Source organism: Herpailurus yagouaroundi, unplaced genomic scaffold (assembly GCF_014898765.1).
Source record: "Herpailurus yagouaroundi ecotype Mexico unplaced genomic scaffold, PumYag 203, whole genome shotgun sequence".
Lineage (NCBI taxonomy): Eukaryota > Metazoa > Chordata > Mammalia > Carnivora > Felidae > Herpailurus > Herpailurus yagouaroundi.
In genome coordinates, this window is record NW_024412434.1 from 22,880,543 (window position 1) to 22,903,073 (window position 22,531).

At 44.9% G+C, this 22,531-nt stretch overlaps 1 protein-coding gene and 1 non-coding gene across 3 annotated transcripts in view; both read right to left on the minus strand.

The window, feature by feature from the left end:
- Positions 1–22,531, minus strand: part of CAMK1D (calcium/calmodulin dependent protein kinase ID) — a 440,028-nt gene that overhangs the window by 356,915 nt on the left and 60,582 nt on the right. The gene's annotated exons all lie outside the window — the stretch shown is intronic.
- Positions 1,525–1,654, minus strand: LOC121014950 (U6atac minor spliceosomal RNA). The gene has a single exon (XR_005783532.1). It is a non-coding gene; the product is annotated as a U6atac minor spliceosomal RNA (small nuclear RNA).

The following is a 22,531-nucleotide window of genomic DNA, read 5'->3' on the forward strand; positions in this document are numbered from 1 at the left end:
CATTTAACTGCTTTCTTTTCAAAATTTTTTTAACGTTTTATTTATTTTTGAGACAGGGAGAGACAGAGCATGAACAGGGGAGGGTCAGAGAGAGGGAGACACAGAATCTGAAACAGGCTCCAGGCTCTGAGCTGTCAGCACAGAGACCGACGTGGGGCTCGAACTCACGGACCGTGAGATCATGACCTGAGCCAAAGTCGGCCGCTTAACCGACTGAGCCACCCAGGCGCCCCTTAACTGCTTTCTGAATGGAAAAATAAATAAATAACAGGCTAGTCAGAGTAATATCTTGTCTGTTCAATAACCTATGGTTATAGTCACAAATCATGGAGATAACATGATCCCCAACATAACCCCACCATTGTGAAAACAAAACTGTAATGGTCAAATCAACTTTTTCTTTATTCACCTAAATTCTGGCCTCCTGCCCACACAGTAGTACACTGAGGGACCCATGACTGCTATAATGTGTTTATTTCTTTATTTGAAATTTAACTGAAGAGGTAATGAGACTATGGTAAAATGACATCCTGACTGCTGTAGTGCAAGAATAAAAATGAGAATTTACCCCACTTTCTTATCTTATGTACAAAAATACTGCCCACCAACGAGCCTTGAACATGCAGGAATATAGATCAGCAATTATCCTCCCTTGTGACCCCAACAGAGGCTGCCCTCACCTCCTTCCCTGGGCCTACCAGCGGGAGTCTTCTCTCCCTCACTGGTCATCTCCTTGTTGTCTGCCCCTTCAGGCAGCTCCAGGAAAGCTTGGACCTTAAGGCTCCCACCGACACCACCTAAGATAGTGGCTGGCACATCAGACTGGCAGACCGGTTCAATAAACACCCGTGACTGAGTGGCTGAACTTGAGAGCATCTGAGAAAGGAAATGGAGTGTATGATCTCACCCTTTCGTGATGCATTCAACCAGCTTCACTTTCTGTCACGTGCTCTTGGTCTAATTCAATGTCAAGAGCGTGCCTGATCAGATTCATTTTTGTGGGTGGTTGTCTTCTGCATGATTCCAAAAGTCAACACAAGATAAACAGATCTATGCAGAAGGAGCCATTCCTATGCCTACTCCCAACCCTTACGTACCCCGTTGACTGTTACAGATCCCATTTCTATTTATGTCTTGTTTATCTTTCCAGTTTTTCTCTATGCAAATATAAGTAAATTCCCCTATATCTCCACCTTTCTTACATAAAGGTAGCACAGTCTATACGCTGGCCTCCACCTTGTTTCTTTCACATGGCAATGTACCTGGACACCAGTCCACATCAGGACATACGTCATCGCTCTCTTCTAACAACCACACAGCATCCGCTGCACACATACACCACCCTTTGGCCCCTCCCTTATAGACGGACGTACATCTGGTGGCTTCTGGTGTTCTGGTGTTACACACAAAGCTTCAACGCTAATCTTGTACAAGTGTCATCTCAGTGCACATGCAGCGGTGTGTGTGTAGGAAAGACTCCCGGAACAGGACATCTGTAATGTTTAACACACCATAGGGTTGTTGAAAAAAATGTTGTTAGGTACTATGAAGAGGTGGTGATACCTTAAATGTATGCATGTGCTACAGACCATTAGAGTTTTTTGCATTCTTGTCAAGGGGACTGCTAACCTAATTCTTCACTTTCATAAAACACAGACCCTTTTCAATTTTAAATCAATGCAGCATCCCCATTGGTGGCTGGAGTTCAGTTTCCATGTTCTACTTCCATCCATCAATTTTCTAGGCTAAAAGATTTTCCCTCTAGTAATCTATTAGAGGAAAACAGGCCCTCTGAAAAAGCCTTGAAAGCCTAGTTAATATGGGTGGAATTAAATTTTTATAAGAGTATTCAGGGATTCTAAATCAGCAGCAAATAGTTTATTTTCATCACAATACCCAAAATGACATGGAAAGAAAAACATAAATGAATATTTAAGAATCTTATTCATTCCAATGCAGGGGACCCCCCAAAAGTAGTTGATATTCTCAAGAGTTTTTAATAATCCATGGCTTTTATCACAATGACAATCTAAAATTAGAGAATGATGCGTACTTGCAGAATTAATGAAAAGGTCCTTTTCCCACTCCTTCTAGAGAAGCCACAAGGAAACAGCATATTTTCACATGAGAATCTCGGCTCCCAGGAAATTGACTCTGTGGCTTAGAATATTTATTATAGTCAAGGAACACAAAAAGCAATGATGTGCTTTTGTTCCAGCACATACAAGACTATGCTCCTTTGTTTGTATATGTAGTTTTGTATGATCCCTTTAATATACTCTAAAACCGTATGTCATGGAAAATATGATATCCTCTCTGTGTGCATGAATATAAACCAATTCTAGGGACAGTTAGTTACCCTAATCAATAACTCCTACTCCGTCCACCAAAGATATGCACAAGAATGTTTTTAGCTGCCTTATTCACTACAGCCCCAAGCTGGAAGTGATCAAACATCTACCAGGTGTAGAACAGCTATCTACATTTCATACAATGGAATACTACACAGCAGTGAAAGAAAATGAACAATTTATACAGCATGAAGGAACCTCACAAAACTTAAGTAGGATTCCATGCATATGGAATTCAAATCAGGAAAAACTAATTTATGGTGACAGTGGTCAGAAGAGTGATTACCTTGGAGAAGGAGGGGCATTCTCACTGGGGAAAAAGGATACCAGGGAGCCTTGGAGGGTTCTGGAAACATTCTACATCTTGATCTAGGTGGTCCTTACAGGGGCTTAAAAATTCTGAGATTTGTTATTTTTACTATAGGTAAATTATATCTCAGCATCCTGAGCTGATCAGCTAGCATCCAGACCAAACAGTCCTCACTCCAAAAGTGCCCCACTAGAACCCGTTCTGTTACGTACATTTGAGTAAGATCAGATCCTCTACTAACTAGAAGAATGAATGTGAGGAACGATTTTTTTTTTCCTTGATGAAATCGGTGATTTGTTAATTAGCGTGATGTGCATCAAGAACGGGGTAAAATAGTTTAGACAGTCTCTATCCTTGAATAGATAGGGTATAAGGCTCCATCCGACAAGGCCCTTAGCCTGTATCCTTAGACTTGATCCCAAATGGTCCAGCCACTGGTTTCATCCCACCACCCTTCACCCCAAGTGGTGTTCAGAGCACCTAACAGGACACAGAGCTGGGACTTCAGGTGACAGAATAGGACATACGGACTAGACTCTGCCTGATTGCTAATACCCATTTGTTTCAGGGTCCGATGTCGAATTGGTTCTGAAACTGGCTTTCATTATAACCTGCTCGTGAGGCTGTAAGAGAACAGCTCATTCCCCCTCACCTACAACGTGCTGGTGGCTACCATTCCCAAACAACACCAGAGTATGACTGACCAGTCTGGTGTAGTCCCATTCTCAATAAGTCTGGAGACTGTTACGGCATGAAGATGTGCAGACATACGTGGCGGAGGGGAACGTGTTTCCTTACAAACCAGCGGTGAGGAAAGCTGGATAAATGGGTATATGACAGCACAGCAATGCCCAGAGAAAAGCCAACCAGAAGGGAGGCAGCGAGAGGTTTCCAGCAGCACCCAAGACTTGCACAGAGATAGAGGAGATATGATCAGATTTGTGAATGACCCAAAATTAAACTAGATGAAAGACTCAGAATTCTAAAAGGTCATGACAGGCTAAGTTGGGGAACTAGACCTAACAAGATTAAATATACAACTGGGTGCACAAAAACTAACAACTCAGGACAAAAAAGGCACGGCTCAATAATAAAATGCACTACAGTCATACATTTAAAACTTTAGGGGTATTGAATAACAAATTCAGGTTCCAAATGAGTTAGATATGTTTTGCGGTCACCAAAAACGTAATGTATATATTGTATTTCTAAAAAAAAAAAAAAGTTTATTTTGAAAAGATGTAATGCCAATAGATATCTGTACATCAATGTTCATATCAGCATTAATCCCAAAACTCAAAAGGTGGAAACAACACAAGCGTCCATTAACAAATGAATGGAGGGGCGCCTGGGTGGCGCAGTCGGTTAAACGTCCGACTTCAGCCAGGTCACGATCTCGCGGTCCGGGAGTTCGAGCCCCGCGTCGGGCTCTGGGCTGATGGCTCAGATCCTGGAGCCTGTTTCCGATTCTGTGTCTCCCTCTCTCTCTGCCCCTCCCCCGTTCATGCTCTGTCTCTCTCTGTCCCAAAAATAAATAAACGTTGAAAAAAAAAAAAATTAAAAAAAAAAAAAAAACAAATGAATGGATAAACAAAATGGGACATATCCACACAATGGGATATTATTCAGTCTTAAAAAAGAAAGAAATTCTGGGGCGCCTGGGTGGCTCAGTAGGTTAAGTGTCCAACTTCGGCTCAGGTCATCATCTCACAGTTCGTGGGTTCAAGCCCCGCATGGGGCTCCGTGCTGACAGCTCGGAGCCTGGACTCTGCTTCGGATTCTGTGTCTCCTTCTCTCTCTGCCCCTCCCCTGCTCATACTCTGTCTCTGTCTCTCTCTCTCAAAAATAAATGAACATTAAAAAATTAAAAAAAAAAAAAAAAAGGAAAGAAATTCTGATGCCTGGTACATCATGGATCAACCTTGCAGACATTATGCTGAGCGAAATAAGCCAGTCACAGAAAGACAAGAACTGCATGATTCCACTTATGTGAGGTGCCTAGAGTAGTCTAATTCATAGACAGAAAGTACAGTGGTGGTTTCCCGGGGTGGTTAGTGGATGCAGTTCCAATTGGGAAAGATGAAATTGTCCTGGAGATAGACGGCGGTGGCCCACTGCGAATGTATTTAATGTCACTGAACTGCACACCTAAGTGGCTAAAATAGTAATGTTTTGTTACATGTTTTATTAAAAATTTTTAAAGTCCGTAAAATGTAATGCATTCTTCTTCTCCATTAATTTGAACGAAGGTTGTTGTCCTGCTCCATACTTGGCTCTCGGAACATACCCGACCACAAAGTACGGTTTCCATACCTTGTAAGAGGTACCTTATAAGGTAACTACCCAATCCATCTACCTACCCAATCGACCTGCTCTACCGGCCCCTGGTTCCTCCTTGCCTATCATACTAACTTCTTGGGACCTGGATGGCTCATCTCCCTCCATGAGGGGACTGCTGGTCACTTGGGAAAGAGGGGGCTCCCAAAACAAGTGCTAGGGCAAGTCCCCAATGTCTCAGCCCTGGGACACAGGGGCAGAAGGCTGTCAGTCAGAGGAGCTGACTTCTGGGACACTCGGGACACCCTTCAGAGAAGCTTGGAATTCCTGTAGGTAATAAATATTTCAGAAAGCCTTGGCTCTCCAACCCACTTCCTCTCTGCTTCCTTCCCAACACACACACACACACACACACACACACACACACACACACACACACACAGCCATCCTGAGTCTCCCAAATGCAAACAAGTGATTGGTGCATTCATTCATGCCACAAATATCCAGAGTTTGGGGGAAATTTTGAAGTTGAATTTTTTTTAAGATTTATTTATTCAGGGAGTGCATATCATATGAATGGAAGTATTTACTGAACAATACTATTATCAGAACTTGTCTCATTTCTCTCTCTCCTCTATTAATTAGCCTGTAGAGCCAAGACAGAGGGAAGGAGCCTACAAGGCACCCATGACAGTCGGCCCCAAGAGGAAGCTAACTGTAAGGGGTGTCCCTTTGTCTGTGGCTGTAGCTCCCTGTATCCCCTCTCGCACCCTCCTCCCCAGGGCAGGAAGAAGGGTTGGATGCTCAGCCCCTTCTCCCTCCATCCCTGGGAGCCTTCTGGAAGCACACCTACAGCTTCTCTCCCTTAGGCCTGGGGAGGAGGCCCGCAGTGGGCACTGCTGCCTGATTTGCAGGTTCAGAATTAAGCTCTTTATTGGCACACACTGCAGCCAATTCCTCTTTTATCCACAAGAGTTCTCATTCTGGCCTCTACTTGCCTGACCCCTCAACCCTACTTCTCAACTGGTTCAGATCATCGGCCCTCAGAGCTCACACACATAACACAGTGGCCCCAGGGAAGTTTGGGGGGCGGCACTAAGAAGCTGAGAAGTGGCTTCACCGGGACACCCACACAATGCAGAGAATGTGCCAACAGGCCAGTGACCCCTGACGCTGCAGCACCTGAGATCTAAGATGGGAGCTAGGCTCTCACTACGTGACTTTTTCACTCTTTTGTTCTGGAACAATGGGACTTTCCCTAGACAGGTAATCTGAGAGATCAGCATTTAGTCTCCCTGAATAAAACACGAGAGTCTCAGGTAACAAAACAAAAGGGAATCAGAAGGAAGGCACAAGTCTTCCTCTTACCGGTAAACGGCATTATGAACATTTAGGGAGCACATCAAATGCAAGTCAGTCTGGGGCCGAAAACTCTGTCTCCCCTATGTAACCAGCATGAGGGCTGGGTCTGCCCGCCCAGTGTGACACACCCCTGACCGTCTCCACTGATTCCATGGGCCAAATACTTTCCACATTTCCATCTGGTCATGCTGAGAGCCATAGCTGGTGTCTATACATTGCGAATCCTCCTTCTCCAGGAACAAGAGAGAAATGAACCGAATCGGAGCAGCACTTGGTTAAAGGTATTAAAACCCGAACACTGAGCCTGGAGACCATTTAGTCAGTACCACCCCTCACCCCCCGCCCCCCATATGAAGCGACTATGATAACATAAATTCAGTGTATGACCTGACCATACCTGGGGAAACCTGAATGTGAACTGATGTTAGCAAATATTAAAGACGTATTATTAATTACATTAGTAATGGCAATATTATTTTGGTTACATGGAGAAATTTCTTTTCTTCCTTTTTTCCTTCCTTTCTTTCCTGGGGGTCTGGGAGGGATGGAAAGCCTTATTCTAGGAGGGGTGGAATGTCAAGATATCTTTTTTTTCAATTGAGATATAACTGACCTATGACGCTAAGTTTACGGTGTACAATGTGTTGATTTGGTACACTTAGTTGCTGCAATATGATCACCACCATCCTGTCAGCTGACACCCTCACTGTGTCACATAATTACCCCTGCTTTATGTGCCGAGAACATTTATGACCTAGTCTCTCAGCAACTTTCAAGTACATAATATAGAGCATTCACTCTCATCACCATGCTGTGCGTTAGATTCCCCAGAACTTATTCATCTTCTAAGTGAAAGTTTGAGTCCTTTGACCAACATCTCCCCAATCCTCTCACCCCATGGCCCTGGGAACCACCACACTACGCTCTGCTTCTACAAGTTCGGCTTTTTTAGACTCCATGTGTAAGTCATATCCTACGTTACTTGTCTTTCTCTGTCTGACTTATCTCACTTAGCATAATGCCCTCGAGGTCCTTCCACATTGTTACAAACGGCAGGATTTCCTTCTTTCTCGTGGCTGAATAATAAATACTCCATTGAGCATATATACCGCATCTTATATATCCAATCACATGTTGACAGACATTTAGGTTACTTCCATGTCTTGGTTACTGTGAAATTCTGCAATAAGAGATCTTTAATTTACTTCAAAATATCTTAGCACTATTTACAAATGGAGTGAACTGAATGAATGAACAAATGAATGAACAAACGAACGAATGAACAGCTGGTCTGACCCTGAGCACACACAGCTGGTTAATGGTGGGGCTGGTTAATAGTCAGGTGTCCGTCCCCTAATGCTCCACAAAAGATCATTTGCCATGTTTTATATCCTCTACACCAGAGGAGCTACTCAAGGGCTCTCCAGCTCTGCCCACTCAGCTTTCGAGGGGCTCCGTAGACTCCCGATGAGTGTGGCAAACTGAACTTTCATGAAAAAAGTTGCTACTCTGGCCTTCTTCTCTGATCCAAATGACCAAGTCATGGCCAAATAGTCATTAAATATTGGCCTGGGCGGACATTTGTTCCTAGTTTCTAAGACCACATCACTGTACCAAGAAACTCAATTCTTTCATAATGTAATAATATGACCTAACAGAATTAGTGTATAATCATACATAATAACCATGAACTGCTTACTTACTAAGTTCCAGGGACTGTGGAGCGTCTGGGTGGCTCAGTTGGTTAAGCATCCGACTCTTGATTTCACTCAGGTCATGATCTCACTGTCATGAGATCAAGCTCCAAGTCAGGTATGGAGATTCTTAAGTGCTTAAGATTCATTTTCTCTCTCTCTCTCTCTCTCTCTCTCTCTCTGTCCCTCCCCTACATGCACACACACTCTCTCTCTCAAAAAAAAAAAAAAAAGACCACATACCAGGGACTATTCTAAGCATTTGACAAGAGTGACCTCAGTTAATCACAACATCCAAAGAGATTATTGTCTCCATCATGTAGATGAAGTGAGTGGGGCACAGAGTTTAAGAAAACTGCCAAGCCCACAGAGCCCTGAGGGAGGCAGTCAGCATTTTGGATGATTCTGCCATACCCTGTCCTTATGGCCACATGCCATTTCCTCAGAGTCACAACTAATGTTTTTCACTGAGAGAAAAGGTCCAGGGGTAATTCCTTCTCACTGTTGTCTTTAAAAATACTACAGAAGAATAAAAACCAAAAGTAAAAGAGAAAAATAACATCTGCCCCAGAGGCAAAAAAAAAAAGTCTGATGTCAAAAAAATCTTTGACTGTGTTCTCCTCATGCAAAATTCAAATCATCTACTTGCTGTCTAACGCTCTCCCCCAAACACACCTGGGCAAGAAATCCAGGTAGTTCTGCAATTTCTCATCTAGAAAACTATCTGGAGACTGCCCAGGGGGCATCAGAGGCCTGAGGCTGCCCACTCAGCCTCTCCTCATGACAGGACAGAAAGCTGCCAGTCATTCCCTTTAAGGGATCTGGGTGACCTTCTGCAGAAATGTCCATACACACACACACACACACACACACACACACACACACACACACAGAAAATAAAGGAGAATGCAGTCAACCTTTCAGTACCTTCACTACTCTCGGTACTGACAACGACGTTGAATGAGACGATAACTTCTTTAATATTGTGCCATCAAAGCTAAAATAAGGCACAAGACCAAAACAACTCAGATTCAAACAACTGATCCCAGAAAAAGGGAGGTGTCTTAAGATGAAGTGGGGAAACGTCCTATTGGGGTGGTGCTCAGCTCTGTCCCAAACCGCCCCCCCAACCCATCCATTCATCCAATTATCCCAACAGGAATCAATTCATTGCAGAAGCCAGAATTCTCAACAGACGCCAAAGTCAAACGAAGATACAGCATACATAGCACCTGAAGGCATGGAGGAAAGGAAGCCTAAAAACCAGATCAATGTGGACTGAGTGGTCTCAATCCAAAGGGTTCGGTGATTACTGGCATGAAGGTTGCCACACAGGGCTTTGATTACAAGAAGAGAAAGGATTTATAACGTGGCTCCTATCCCTACTTGTAAAAGCTGAGGTTCCTCAGGGACAAGCAGGCGGAATGATAAAGGTAACAATGGAGGCAAAGAAGCCATATTTCCTACTGCAACAGAAATGAACACTGCTCTGTATGAAGGACAGGAGCCTCTCCCACAGAGGATCTTCCTTTGACTAGTTGAGAGCTTCTCCTTCCTCCCCCAAATTTATTATCGTTAAAATCAGGATTTGACATTCACCAACTGCCAACATGCCTATATCTGCTCTTATGGCTATACCATTAGTTCACCTCTGAACTGACTTTCAAAACGTTGTTCACTTCGTTCCAGAAAACAACAGGAAAGGAATGAAGACAAAGAAGGCAATTAAAAGTTATACCAACAATAAAATAAAGTGGTGCGAACACTTTCTGCAGTTGTCAAAGGCACAGTTCACGGCTTTTACGTTAAAAAGACTGGGAGTCTTTCTTCTTCTTGTTATTACTGCAGACAGGGCAGATGTGACGACTATAAACAGCAAGCCAGGAAAAGAAAAGATCTTGGGACAGTCTCCTGTCTAAAAATGTGTGTGACATTGTAAGATGATGATACTTTAAATACCCAAAGGAAAAAGCTGTCAACCCTGCAGCCCAAGCCCATCTTCCCCTTTCTGGCCCAGGTTTCTGAGCTCCACGTCTCACACTGGGGACAGCAAAGCGGACGTAGGAGCCAGCGGGATAAGAGACGAGAGTAAGGTGAAGAAAGGAAGCTGAAACAAAAATGGCAGAATCGAAACTAGGCCTAACCAAACGGGAGTCGTGAAGAGTTCAAACCTCCAGGATGGTTTCATTACAGAACTCACATTACCTTATTTCGAAAATTCCCCTCCTTAAAGTCTCTGAGACCAGGGAATGGATGCTTCCATGGTTGTTCTCACACCCTGTCATGCAGGCGCAACGCGTGGTTCCTGCCTCCGTGAAGGCAATTACAAGACTATACAGTTACTACTAATTTCCATGATTGTCTGCCCCCTCCCCTGCCATCGCAGAGCCCTCAAAACCGTGAGCAACAACATTTATCCATCTGTGTGTTTAACGGCAGCACCTGGCCCACAGTGGGCATCCGTCATCTCTGTCCCATAAATAGTGAACAGATCTTATAAACAGACAATTCCTGAGAAGACTTACAGTTCATAAGTGCCCCTCCAACCGAAGCCAAAGTTTCACTATTGAGGGTTAATTTCTTTGGATCTGTTGTCCAGAGTCCTTAACAAAATAGATCTCTCTGAAAGGGGTGTCACTTTTTCTCAACTGCTGTGAGCTAATATATAAAGGGAGTAAAAGAAAATGGCTAACAATTGAAGGGAAGGATGAGAAAGGAGAGAAATACTGAAAGAGGAGACTAGGGAAGGAACTGAGAGAAAAAGGGAAGGTGGAAAGGAGGCAAAGAAATACCTCTCCTTCCTCAGAACTCAGCCTAGAATCTGCCATCACCACCTCCTCTCCCAGCAGAATCACGGGTGCTTGCTTCTAACTTGCTTCTCCTTGTAAATGAAATACAGGGAACAGATTTTCACTTTTCCCAAAATGCTCAACAATGGCTCAATGTTCCTTTTTGATCTTTTTTTTTTTCTTGCTTTTTTTTTTTTTTTAATGTTTATTTTTGAGAGAGACAAGTGAGCTCAAGTCGGGGAAGGACGGAGACAGGGGACAGAAGATCCGAAGCAGGCTCTGTGCTGACAGCACATAGCCTGATGCAGAGCTTGAACCCACAGAATGTGACTTCATGACCTAAACCAAAGTCAGATGTTTAACCAACTGAGCCACCCAGGCACCCCCTTTTTTTCTTTTCCTTGTTAGAAAAGAAAACAAAAGAAGAGAAAAGCACTCCACGTATAAACTTCCACAATCTAAAAAAACAGAATGGCGGGCGGGGAGGGGGGCGGGGGGAGGGATGCGCGGTGCGGTGGGGCCTGGCTGGCTCAGTCAGTGCAGCAAGCAACTCTTGATCTCCAGGTTCTGAGTTTGAACCCCACATTGGGTGTAGAGATTACTTAAAAATAAAATCTTTAAAAATAAATAAATGAAAGAGCAGAATGATTAGACTTTACACAAATGAAAACCGTGACGGTCAATATTCAAGTTCTGGTGGGGCAAACACAAGGTAACTATGACCGGAAGGGCTTTGCAGGTCCAAATGAATTAAGCCATTAGGAAAATGAAGTTCCATTTTTGTATAATGTTTAAGGGGAACCAAAGTTTTAAGAAAGCGAACTCCTAGAATAACCCTTTGAGCCTATGGTTTAAATGGTATTGAGTTTTGGTCCATTCTAATTCATTTATAAGATCGGAAGAATTATTACTGCTGCAATTTTATTTCATCAAAGAGATTCTTTTTTAAATTTTTTTATGTTTTATTATATTTTTGAGAGAGACAGAGCACAAATGGGGAAGGGCCAGAGACAGAGAGAGAGAGACACAGAATCCGAAGTAGGCTCCAGGCTCCAAGCTGTCGGCACAGAGCCTGATGCGGGGCTCAAACTCATGGATGGTGAGATCATGACCGGAGCCAAAGTCAGATGCTTAACTAAGCCACCCAGGAGCCCCTCAAAGAGATTCTTGTTCATAAATTTAAAAATAAATTTGGGATTTCTATTTTTTTTTTATCTTTGTGTGCAAGAAAACTCATTTTATACAATTTCCAATCCATTCTGTGCTCTGGAGACTTTACTGAGACAGACTTTTATCAAGTGCTTCTGAGGTGATGGGAGGGTTTTAGTTACTGTCTTTGAGTAGGATATATAAAGTTTAGACTGGGGCTGGGGGAGGATTTTGGCTCTTGTCACACAAATTAAACAAACCAACCAAAAAAACATATACATACATGTATCCAAAAGGGCTAAAAGAACTATCAACAGGGGCGCCTGGGTGGCTCAGTCGGTTGAGCATCCAACTTTGGCTCAGGTCATGATCTCACATTCCATGAGTTCGAGCCCTGCGTCAGGCTCTGTGCTGACAGCTCGGAGCCTGGAGCCTGCTTCGGATTCTGTGTCTCCCTATCTTTCTCTGCCTCTCCCCTGTTCATGCTCTGTCTCTGTCTCAAAAATAAATACAAATATTAAAAAATTCGGGGCGCCTGGGTGGCGCAGTCGGTTAAGCGTCCGACTTCAGCCAGGTCACGATCTCGTGGTCTGTGAGTTCAAGCCCCGCGTCGGGCTCTGGGCTGATGGCTCAGAGCCTGGAGCCTGTTTCCGATTCTGTGTCTCCCTCTCTCTCTGCCCCTCCCCCGTTCATGCTCTGTCTCTCTCTGTCCCAAAAATACATAAACGTTGAAAAAAAAAATTAAAAAAAAAGAACTATCAACAATAGCTGAATTATGGAAAGAGCTCATATGCCCATCGACTGATGAGTAAAGAAGATGTGGTTTATATATACAATGGATTACTACCTGGCGATCAAAAAGAATGAAATCTTGCCATTGGCAACAACGTGGATGGAAGTAGAGTATATTAGGCTAAGTGAAATTATTAGGCTAAGTGAAATAAGTCAGAGAAAGATAAATATCATATGATTTCCACTCATATGTGGAAATTAAGAAACACAACAGATGCACATAAGAAAGGGAAGGAAAAATAAGATAAAAACAGAGAGGGAGGCAAACCATGAGAGACTCTTAAATCTAGAGAACAAACTGAGGGGTGCTGGATGGGGGGTGGGGATGGGCATTAGGAAGGCACTTGTTGGGATAAGCACTGATATTGTATGTAGGTGATGAATCACTAAAATCTACTCTTGAAACTATTACTGCATGTTAACTAACTTGGATTTAAGTAAGATTTTTTTTAAATAGAAAAAAATAAATTCAATACAAAGTAGATACTCCTGGTGCTAAGGGCTATTAGACTAAGCTACAAATATATGGAAATGTTCAGCTGCAAAGAGTAAAAGTGCCCTCGGAAAAAAAGGGGGCAGCGCTGAAATATAACAAGAATGACAAGAGGGGGGAGAAAAACATCAAGCAACCGATATACTAGTTTGTAAGTACCACGTGACCAAAGAGCAGCTCTTCTGAGGAGCAGCAGGAGTTTGAACCCCAGGCCAGGGCAGCCCCGGCTCCACGTGTCACCAGATTTAAATTTCTTTTTAATGTTTATTTATTTTTCAGACAGAGACAGAGCATGAGCAGGGGAGGGGCAGAGAGAGAGGGAGACACAGAATCCGAAGCAGGCTCCAGGCTCCGAGCTGTCAGCACAGAGCCTGACATGGGCTCAAACTCACAAACCGTGAGATCATGACCTGAGCTGAAGTCGGGCTCAGGCTTCACCTGAGTTTAATCGACTGAGCCACCCAGGCACCCCAACCTACTACCAGATTTAAAGAGACGCGCTAGAAAGCAACACAGATCAGGCCACCAAATTGTCTTTTTTTTTTTTTTTTTTTTGAAATAAAATTTCATCAGCCTCTCTGGTGACAAAGACACAGCAGAATAAACAAAGTAAGTCCTTGCCCCTCTCAGGGCTTTGGGACCGTCAGGTTCCAGTGCAAACTGCTCAGAAGTCCAGCTCTGAGATGCTCACACTGACCAGGCTAATAGAATGGGGGTGAGGGGGGGGTGGAGAGAAAGCACCAGAAGAGCAAGCATCTACAGCTGTTATCACAACCAAGCCCTAAAATGCAGGCAAATAAAATGCACAATGTTTCTGTCCTATCAATCCAATCTCCATAGCTCAACTGAATGGTGAGAAAGCTTCCTGCAAACATAAAGGGATGTACATTTCACAGAATAATTTTGCAAACATGTGGCTCTCACTGTCTGGGCTCCAGTCAACACATGCACCATAGACAAACATGTTCAATAAATATTAAACCACAACAAGCAACCATTCTGATCTCTGCGATGCATACAGTGTTTTTAGCTGCAGAAAGCACCTGTCATAATAACTTCAAAAATGAATTGTGGAGAAGAAAAATCACTTTAGCTTGTGGTACACAGAACAATAGTCCTCAGCCAGCCAGGCACTGGGATGGGGATAATAGCTCCTGGTAGACACAGACAAGAGTGCCTGACATCTGTCCTGCCCAGACTACCGCCTCCCACACATGGAGAGTGCATGGATCAGTTATAGTAACTGGGAGGGGAAGACAAGAAAGAATCCTGCAGCAGAAGGCTGAGATCTTGGGAAAATTCCGTGGAAAGCCAAAATCAAATAGAAGTATTATGCCTAAAAAAACCCCACAAACGATATAGTGCTATTCAAGGGTGTGGTTTGTATTTGGTGTCCAAAGGCAAGTTTTCTTTACTCGTTGTTGTTAAAGTCAAAACTGTTAACTATTCACTACCTGGTAGAATGGGACAAGGCAGGAAGGAAAGAGGTCCGCTTCATCTATGTTATGGAGACCAAATTGATCACATCTCTGCCACAACGCCTCAACCTTCAGAAGGAATGTTGAGAATTTTAAATCTGAAGGTTAATAATCCCTAGCATAGCGCCAAAAATGTAGACCCACTACCCCTGGGTGAGAGGTCCGCAATTGTAGGCCAATTTCATTAAAATGTTTAACTCTGAGGGGTGCCTAGGTGGCTCAGTCGGTTGAGTGTCCAACTCTTGATTTCCGCTCAGGTCACGATCTCACAGTTTGTGCTGACAGTGCAGAGCCTGCTTGGGGATTCTCTGTCTCCCTCTCTCTCTGCCCCTCTGCCACTCATGCTCACTCCCTCTCTCTCTCCTCTCTCTCTCTCGCTCTCTCAAAATAAATATATAAACATTTTTTAAAAATGTTTAACTCTCAGATGAGTAAAGTGAATAGAAAAGGGGTCACAGCAGACAGGAATGTGACCATAAGGAAAAGACATGCCTTCGTCATGGAATAACTTTGGCTTAGAAAACAAACTTTTCCAGGGGTGTCTGGTGGCTCAGGGGGGTTGAGTGTCCAACTACAGCTCAGGTCATGATCTCACAGTTTGTGAGTTCAAGCCCCATGCTGGGCTCTACGCTGACAGCACAGAGCCTACTTGGGATTCTCTCTCTCTCTCTCTCTCTCTCTCTCTCTCTCTGTCCCTCCCCAGCTTGTGCACGTGCGCTCTCTCTCTCTCAAAAATAAACTTAGAGGAAAAAACACAGGTTTTTCTTAGAAAAGCATGCCATTTAAGAAAGGAACTGAATTAACAGTTCAGGAATTATACCTTTTCGTCCTTCCAGGTCAGACAGGACAACAGCCATACACAAAGTTTCATTGGGGCAGAGGACGAACAGCTCATTTACCCAATGTGAAGGAGGCACCAGAGGAAGACAGAAGACACCAGGAGTGGCTCAGAGCGAGGATTCTTTCCCCATGCAGATCCGAGAGCAGTGGTCCAAGAGAGAAGAGGATGAGGGGCATTGCTCAGAGCAAAGGGCCAACACCCACAGCCCCTGGAATGGCTCTGTGAAAAGCCAGGCACAGAGAGGAGTGTGTGGGAAAGAGGTCACACAGCAAGGACCAGACTCCTACCCTTGGTGGGAATCTGAGAATTTGGATTCGGAAAGCATTCCCACTGCTTAACTGGTAAGACTGGCTCGCTGTGCCTATTTATGCAATCAGTATGGTTCATGGCCAAGTAGAACAAAAAGGCAGAGAAAGGGAGAATGTACTCACTCTGCTGAGAGAGCAAGCTGGGACACTGGCCTTGTCCTCAGACTGAGACACACAGCTTCGGCTCTCCTGGCTCGCAGGTCTTCAGATTGGAATTACGCTGGCCTCCCAATGGCAGATTATGGGGCTTCTCGGTCTCCATAATGACATGAGCCAATTCTTTATCCCCAAACCCTATCCAACCATCCATCCATCCATCCACCCACCCACCCATCTCCTATTGGTTCTGTTTCTCTGGAAAATCCTGACACAAGACTATTACTTAATAGGTTTGAGAATATCACAAGGAATTTTTCAACTTTTCAATTATGGGTGGAGATCTGTTAATTTAGGATCTGTTTTGTAGTCCTCAGGCAATCACCTGTTGGAGACTATTATCCCTAAAGCCACCAGCTAATTCCGGGCCAGTACTGAAGGCTCACAACGGGTGAGAAGAACAGACTGGAAAATATAAGCCAGCACCCAGCCTACTTCATAACTTTGACTGGATCCAGGCCTACTCCTGGCCCCTGATAACTACAACAGTGGCCATCTACTGGGCACCCATGATCTGGGCTCAGTGCCAGACCCTTCTCACATATCACTGCAAAACCTCAAATCCTAAAGGACTCTCCCATTTTTGCAGATCAGACTCAGAAAGGCCAAGCAACCGGTCAGAAGTCACCAATCACGGTGGTGCGTCTGATTCCAAAGCCCACACACCCTATACCATCTTCCTGTATCCAGCTATGATTTGAGAAATACCCCAAACAGACTTGGGGTTTTATTTAGTCTTTGGAAGAGAACAAAATTTAGGGCTAGTTATTCAAGGTAAGAAACCAAAAGAGAAGCGAGAGTTTTCCTCTGTTGGCAGATACAAAAATATCCAGTATTACTCTAGACCTTTGGAAATACTAAGAAGAATGGCCCTGAGAAGAATGGCCCCGGGCCAGGTCAGACCCTCAAGGACCTAAGGTAAAGTTACTGAAATTCATGGCCCCACTGACCCCGTGACAGACAACCTAAGTGTCTCATTCTGTTCAAGTTGAAGGGGAAAAAAAACCCCAAAACTATACTATGCCTGCAAAGGCTTCCACAATGGAAAAAAAAGGGTTTTGCTGAACATCAACTTCCCTTCTGGGATTCTGGAATGTTGATAAATGCCAGGCAGAGGGTGCCCACATGATCAGCCCCCAGTAAAAACTCTGGCCACTGAGTCTCTAACAAGCTCCTCTGTGGACACCACTTCACACGTATTGTCACAACCCACTGCTGTAGGTATGGAGGCTGAGGAGTCCCAGAGTCTGCTGTCTGCAAGCTGCGGGACCAGGAAAGCCGATAGTGTGATTCAATCTGAGTCCGAAAGCTCAAGAACCAGGAGCTCCAACGTCCAAGGGCAGGAGACGACAGACATCCCAGCTCAAGAAGACAGAGGCCAAATTCACCTTTTGCTGCCTTGTTCCATTTGGGCTCGCAGGATTAGAAGAGGCCATCCACACTGGGGAGGACAGTCTGTGTTTACTGTCTACTAGTTCAAGTGCCAATTTCTTCCAGAGACACCCTCACAGACACACCCAGAAATAATGTTTTACCAGCTATCTGGGCATCCCTTAGCCCAACCTACCTGACACATAAAATCACCTATCATAATAGATGACTGCTGCTAAGACTCTCTGAAGAGAGATCTTGTTTTCCTTTCTTTTCCGTGGTTTCCATTCAGCTAATACGCACTAACTTCTGACTTTCTGGATAGCCACATGCACAGCATTTGGGGACGATACCGAATGTCCCAGGTGAAACTTGGAAAAGCATTCTAAAATTCCATGCATTAGAATGATCAGATTCTCATTCTGTTGGCCCAACTTCATCTTTCTGTTGACTAAATCACTAAACAAAATTGGGGGAGAGAAGACCATAAGAAAGCCCAGGCTATTTTGTTTGAAAAAGCAAATATTATCAAACTCCTAAGAACCCAAAGGCACTAATTCAAAAGAATATATGTACTCCTGTGTTTCCAGCAGCACTATTTACAATAGCCAATCCATGGAGGCAGCCTGAGTGACTGATGAATAGATAAAGAAGATGTGATTTGGGGCGCCTGGGTGGCTCAGTCGGTTAAGCGTCTGACTTCGGCTCAGGTCATGATCTCGCAGTCCGTGAGTTTGAGCCCTATGTCGGGCTCTGTGCTGACCGCTCAGGGCCTGGAGCCTGTTTCGGTTTCTGTGTCTCCCTCTCTCTCTGACCCTCCCCCATTCATGCTCTGTCTCTCTCTGTCTCAAAAATAAATAAACGTTAAAAAAAATTTTTTTTTAAAAAGATGTGATTTATACACACACACACACACACACACACACACACACACAATGAAATATTACTCAGCCATAAAAAAGAGTGAAACCTTGCCATCTGCAACAACATGAATGGAACTACAGAGTACAATGCTAAGTGAAACAAGTCAGAGCAAAACAAATACCATATAATATCACTTACATGCAGAATCTAAGAAACAAAAAAAAATGGGCAAAGGGAAAAAAGAGAGAGAGGCAAATCAAAAACACTCTTACCACAGAGAACAAACTGATGGTTACTAGAGGAGAAGTGGGTGATGGGGATTATTAAGAGTACACTTATCATGACGAGCACTGAGTCATGTATAGAATTGTTGAATCGCCATATTGTACACCTGAAACCAACATAATAACACTGTGTTTATTATACTGGAATTAAAAATTTCTAAATAGGGGCGCCTGGGTGGCGCAGTCGGTTAAGCGTCCGACTTCAGCCAGGTCACGATCTCGCGGTCCGGGAGTTCGAGCCCCGCGTCGGGCTCTGGGCTGATGACTCGGAGCCTGGAGCCTGTTTCCGATTCTGTGTCTCCCTCTCTCTCTGCCCCTCCCCCATTCATGCTCTGTCTCTCTCTGTCCCAAAAATAAATAAACGTTTGAAAAAAAAAAAATTAAAAAAAAAATTTCTAAATAAAAAAGTGAAAAAAACATAAATACATAAATAAAATAATGAATAATCAAACCTTTCGATCTGCAAATAAAAAATGCTATGCACCTGGAGAGGGAAATGAGGGCAGAAAGAAAAATACAGTGTTGGTAATTAAATCCTGTGGTCTGCAGAAGGGCACTTGGTAATAATGAGATGAGAACAATCAGCGAATCTCCAGCAAATGGTTTAGGCATAAATGTAGCTGAGACGAGAGAAGGTTTTCAGCTGAGAGACTAGGGGATCTCCATGCCCTTCCTCCCTCAGTCTCTAAAAAAACAGTATAAACAGGGTCATTCTGAGGTTGGCAGACATGAAATCTGACCCAGCACCTGGTGTGTGGTTTGTCAGTTTTTCCCTGGTAAGATGATGTAATTCATGCCACACCGGTCCCCAGGCTCAGAATGCATCTGGGCACGGTCTGTGGTTCTTTTCAGTTAACTAGTGACATAGTTCAGAGATTGTTAAATCACTGTGGAACATGTGTATTTACTTTAATTCTGTGGACCTTGTACAAGACTCTCAGGAAAAAAAAAAAAAACAGTCAGGCTGTAAGAAATTGCAAAGGTCTTCAAATCCTCAACAGAAGCAAGGAGGTTATAAATCTTAAAATGTAATATAGAAAAATGGATAATAGCTATGACTTGTAACTTTCCTAGCTAATCCTTCAGGGACTTGGCGGGGGCGGGGGGGGGGGGTGGGGAGGAGAAAAGTCAGACATGGCCACACGGGCAAGATGAGAGTCCTGTAAAGCATGGACATGTCCCCACCCCTATCCCCCAACCTCCCCTGGAGTAAGAGAGAGCACGCTCATTCCACCAGCGGCCACTTCACACTAGTCAGGCTGGCGCTCTGAACAACTCACACTAGTCTTTCTGGATATCAGAGAATCTTTTAAACAAATGATTCCTTGGGGAAGTGAGAGGGTCATTTATTACAACTTGGTAGTGTATGTGATTACTCGGTTCTCTTGCAGGTGTCTGAGAACCAGTGCTGCACCCACTCAGTCTCTTGGTGTCTATTTATCTGCTCTCCCCCAGTTACTGAGTGATCAGAACCTCGGATTCATCCAGACCCAACTGCCTCCCTAGTTCCCTCTAGCAACTGAACCACCTCGTAATCGGTGTGGATGAGCTCAGAGTGGGGCTCAGTTTCCCCTCCCGCTCTCTCTAAGCAGAGATGACAGTACTCCGTGAAAAACAGTTCCCGCCTCCATACGCAGGTGACACATGGGTTTGATCAACTTGGCCACAAACCGCCTTTAACATTTTGGTTTATTGTTTTAATTTTCTTCTTCCTTTCTCTACTCCAACAATAAGGCAATAAGAGCAAGGTGGGGAAAACATAAGGAAATGAGGCAAATCTCCCGATTTGTTATTCAAAACACAATAAAAACACTGAAACATACTAATCACATCTCTTCATAAAAGACATACAGATTCTAGCTCCAGCTTGGTCCCTAAGGAAGCACGGGGTCCTTACAGGCTAGACAAGCCTCAGGTCTGAGTCTCTTCATTGGCAAAATCCACGACGTAAGGCCTCATTCTCAGACAGCACATGGCCCGTATGCAGGATGAGGGGAAGGTTGTGTAATTAACTCCAATGGCCTAGGGTAAAGCTCATTTGATTTAGTGAAAGCTGGAGGGCACTGATCTCTTTCACCCTTGTCAGAAGCAAAAGTTCGGGCTGCAGGGCACTGTCCTCCTACAACCTTGGCATTAGCCACCCGCCAGCAGGGGTGAGTGCCCTAAGGCGGTTTCTTCTCTCCAACAGCCCTGGACGGCTCCCCTCTGGTGTTTATCTATCACAGGGCTTTGCTGAGCCATGCCTCTTTCACGGAAATACAGAGGTCAACATCAGCTTATCCCATCCACGCATTCACAAATTCCCCAAGAGCAGGATCCCAAGTGATCAGGGTTTTCGATGATTATCCTGGCTGCTGCCTTCTACCCAAGAGAGAGTGTGTGTCTTCATCATTATGCATGGCAGCGAAAATGAGGCCAGAAAGTCAGAGGTTGGGAAAAACAAGAGGAGAGAACAAGGAGGATAGAATGTGGGAGACAAAACAAAAGAAGCGGCTGACCGGCAGTTATGTAAGGGACGCCCACAATGGGGCGGGGGGGGGGGGGCCTGTTCTTCTAAGAGCCACATTTGCTCAGCCCTGTGGCCCACAGGCTACTAAACCAGTACATTAAATTACATTAATAGGAACCGGCACACAAGCACAGCCCAGGGATTCCCCAGAAGCGGAGCCCCAGGAGGAGCATGGCTTCAGGCGTTCTCTCTGAGGAGAGACAATGGGGCGGGGGAGGGGCCGAGGGGCCATCCTGACCTTCCGTGGTCAGGAAAGAAGTCCCTGACCGGTGACAGGTTAACTGCTAGCTGAATGATGAGAAGAAGCCAGCCCAGCAGAGAAAGAAGGTGGGGAGGTGGAGGCAGAGGCAGAAAGGAGGAAGCAGGGGCAGAAGGCAAGGTGGGAAGGTCCTGGGGAGCTCAGTGTGACTGCGGGGAAGTGAGAAGCACACAGAGACCCCTACATCTGGCCTCTCGGCCCAGGCAAGGGAGCTGAGGCATACCCCGCCTATGGCAGGAAGGTGATGTGGGCACAGGATGCCCAAATCCACCTGCCCTTTCCCAGGACTGCACTGGCTCCTGTGGAGAGGTCGAACTGAGAGGGAGCAAAATGAGAAGGAAGAAGCCACTAGAAAGCCACTGCATCTGGCAGGAGAGGGAGACAGTGCCTCGGTCTAGGGCGGTGTGGAGATGCAGGGGTGTGGACACCTTGAGGGATGACACAAGGCAGGATTTTGAAGGTGGGATAAGGAAAGAAACCCTGGTGAGAAGAGACTGTGAGGCAAGCATCTTCAACAGGTATGTATCTGCAGCAGGTTAGGCCCGATCCAGCACTTTCTTGTCAAGGAAAGGTAAGTTCCACGAAGCTAGAAAATTATTTACAGTCCTACGACATTTCCCGCAGAGTAAAAGGGCTGAAATCAAATGAAAGAGAACAGTTTTGGCCTCCAGGATGGCCAGGGGGAGGACTCATCAGGGCTGGTTATTCCCTGTCCTCTCAGGTCCATCTTGCACCCTCCTATGTCCTGCTCTGTGTCCCGGAGGCCGAGCTGCTGACGGAATCACCCAGGCCCTCTGGCTTTGGGCTGGCCAGTGGGGGTCCCATCAGAAGAGCAGAGAGGCCAAGAGACAGATCAGGGTATTTCCTCCCTGTTCCCTCCATGTTTCAGTCTTTGGTTCCAGCAATGGCTGTGTCCCCAAGCCACAGTTCGCTCTGGCACCATTTCCCGTGGCTCATGGGACCCCTCTCTCTTGTGCCCAGGGATGGCACCAGTCCTGGGTGCCCAAACGGCTATTGCTGATATCTTTCACCCTGCCTGCACTTCTGTCATTAGCCCCTCTAGTAAATTCTCATCACTGGAACCGTCTGGAGTGAGTTCCCTGTCCTGCCGGGACCCCGTCTGAAACACCGGGGCTGTCCAGCTGTCTTGAAAACCCTCTACGGCAAAAATACAGCAGCCCAGCAAGCAATGGGGGGTGCCTTTCTGGTGACAGGGGGCTGACTCTACATCCGGTGCAACTATT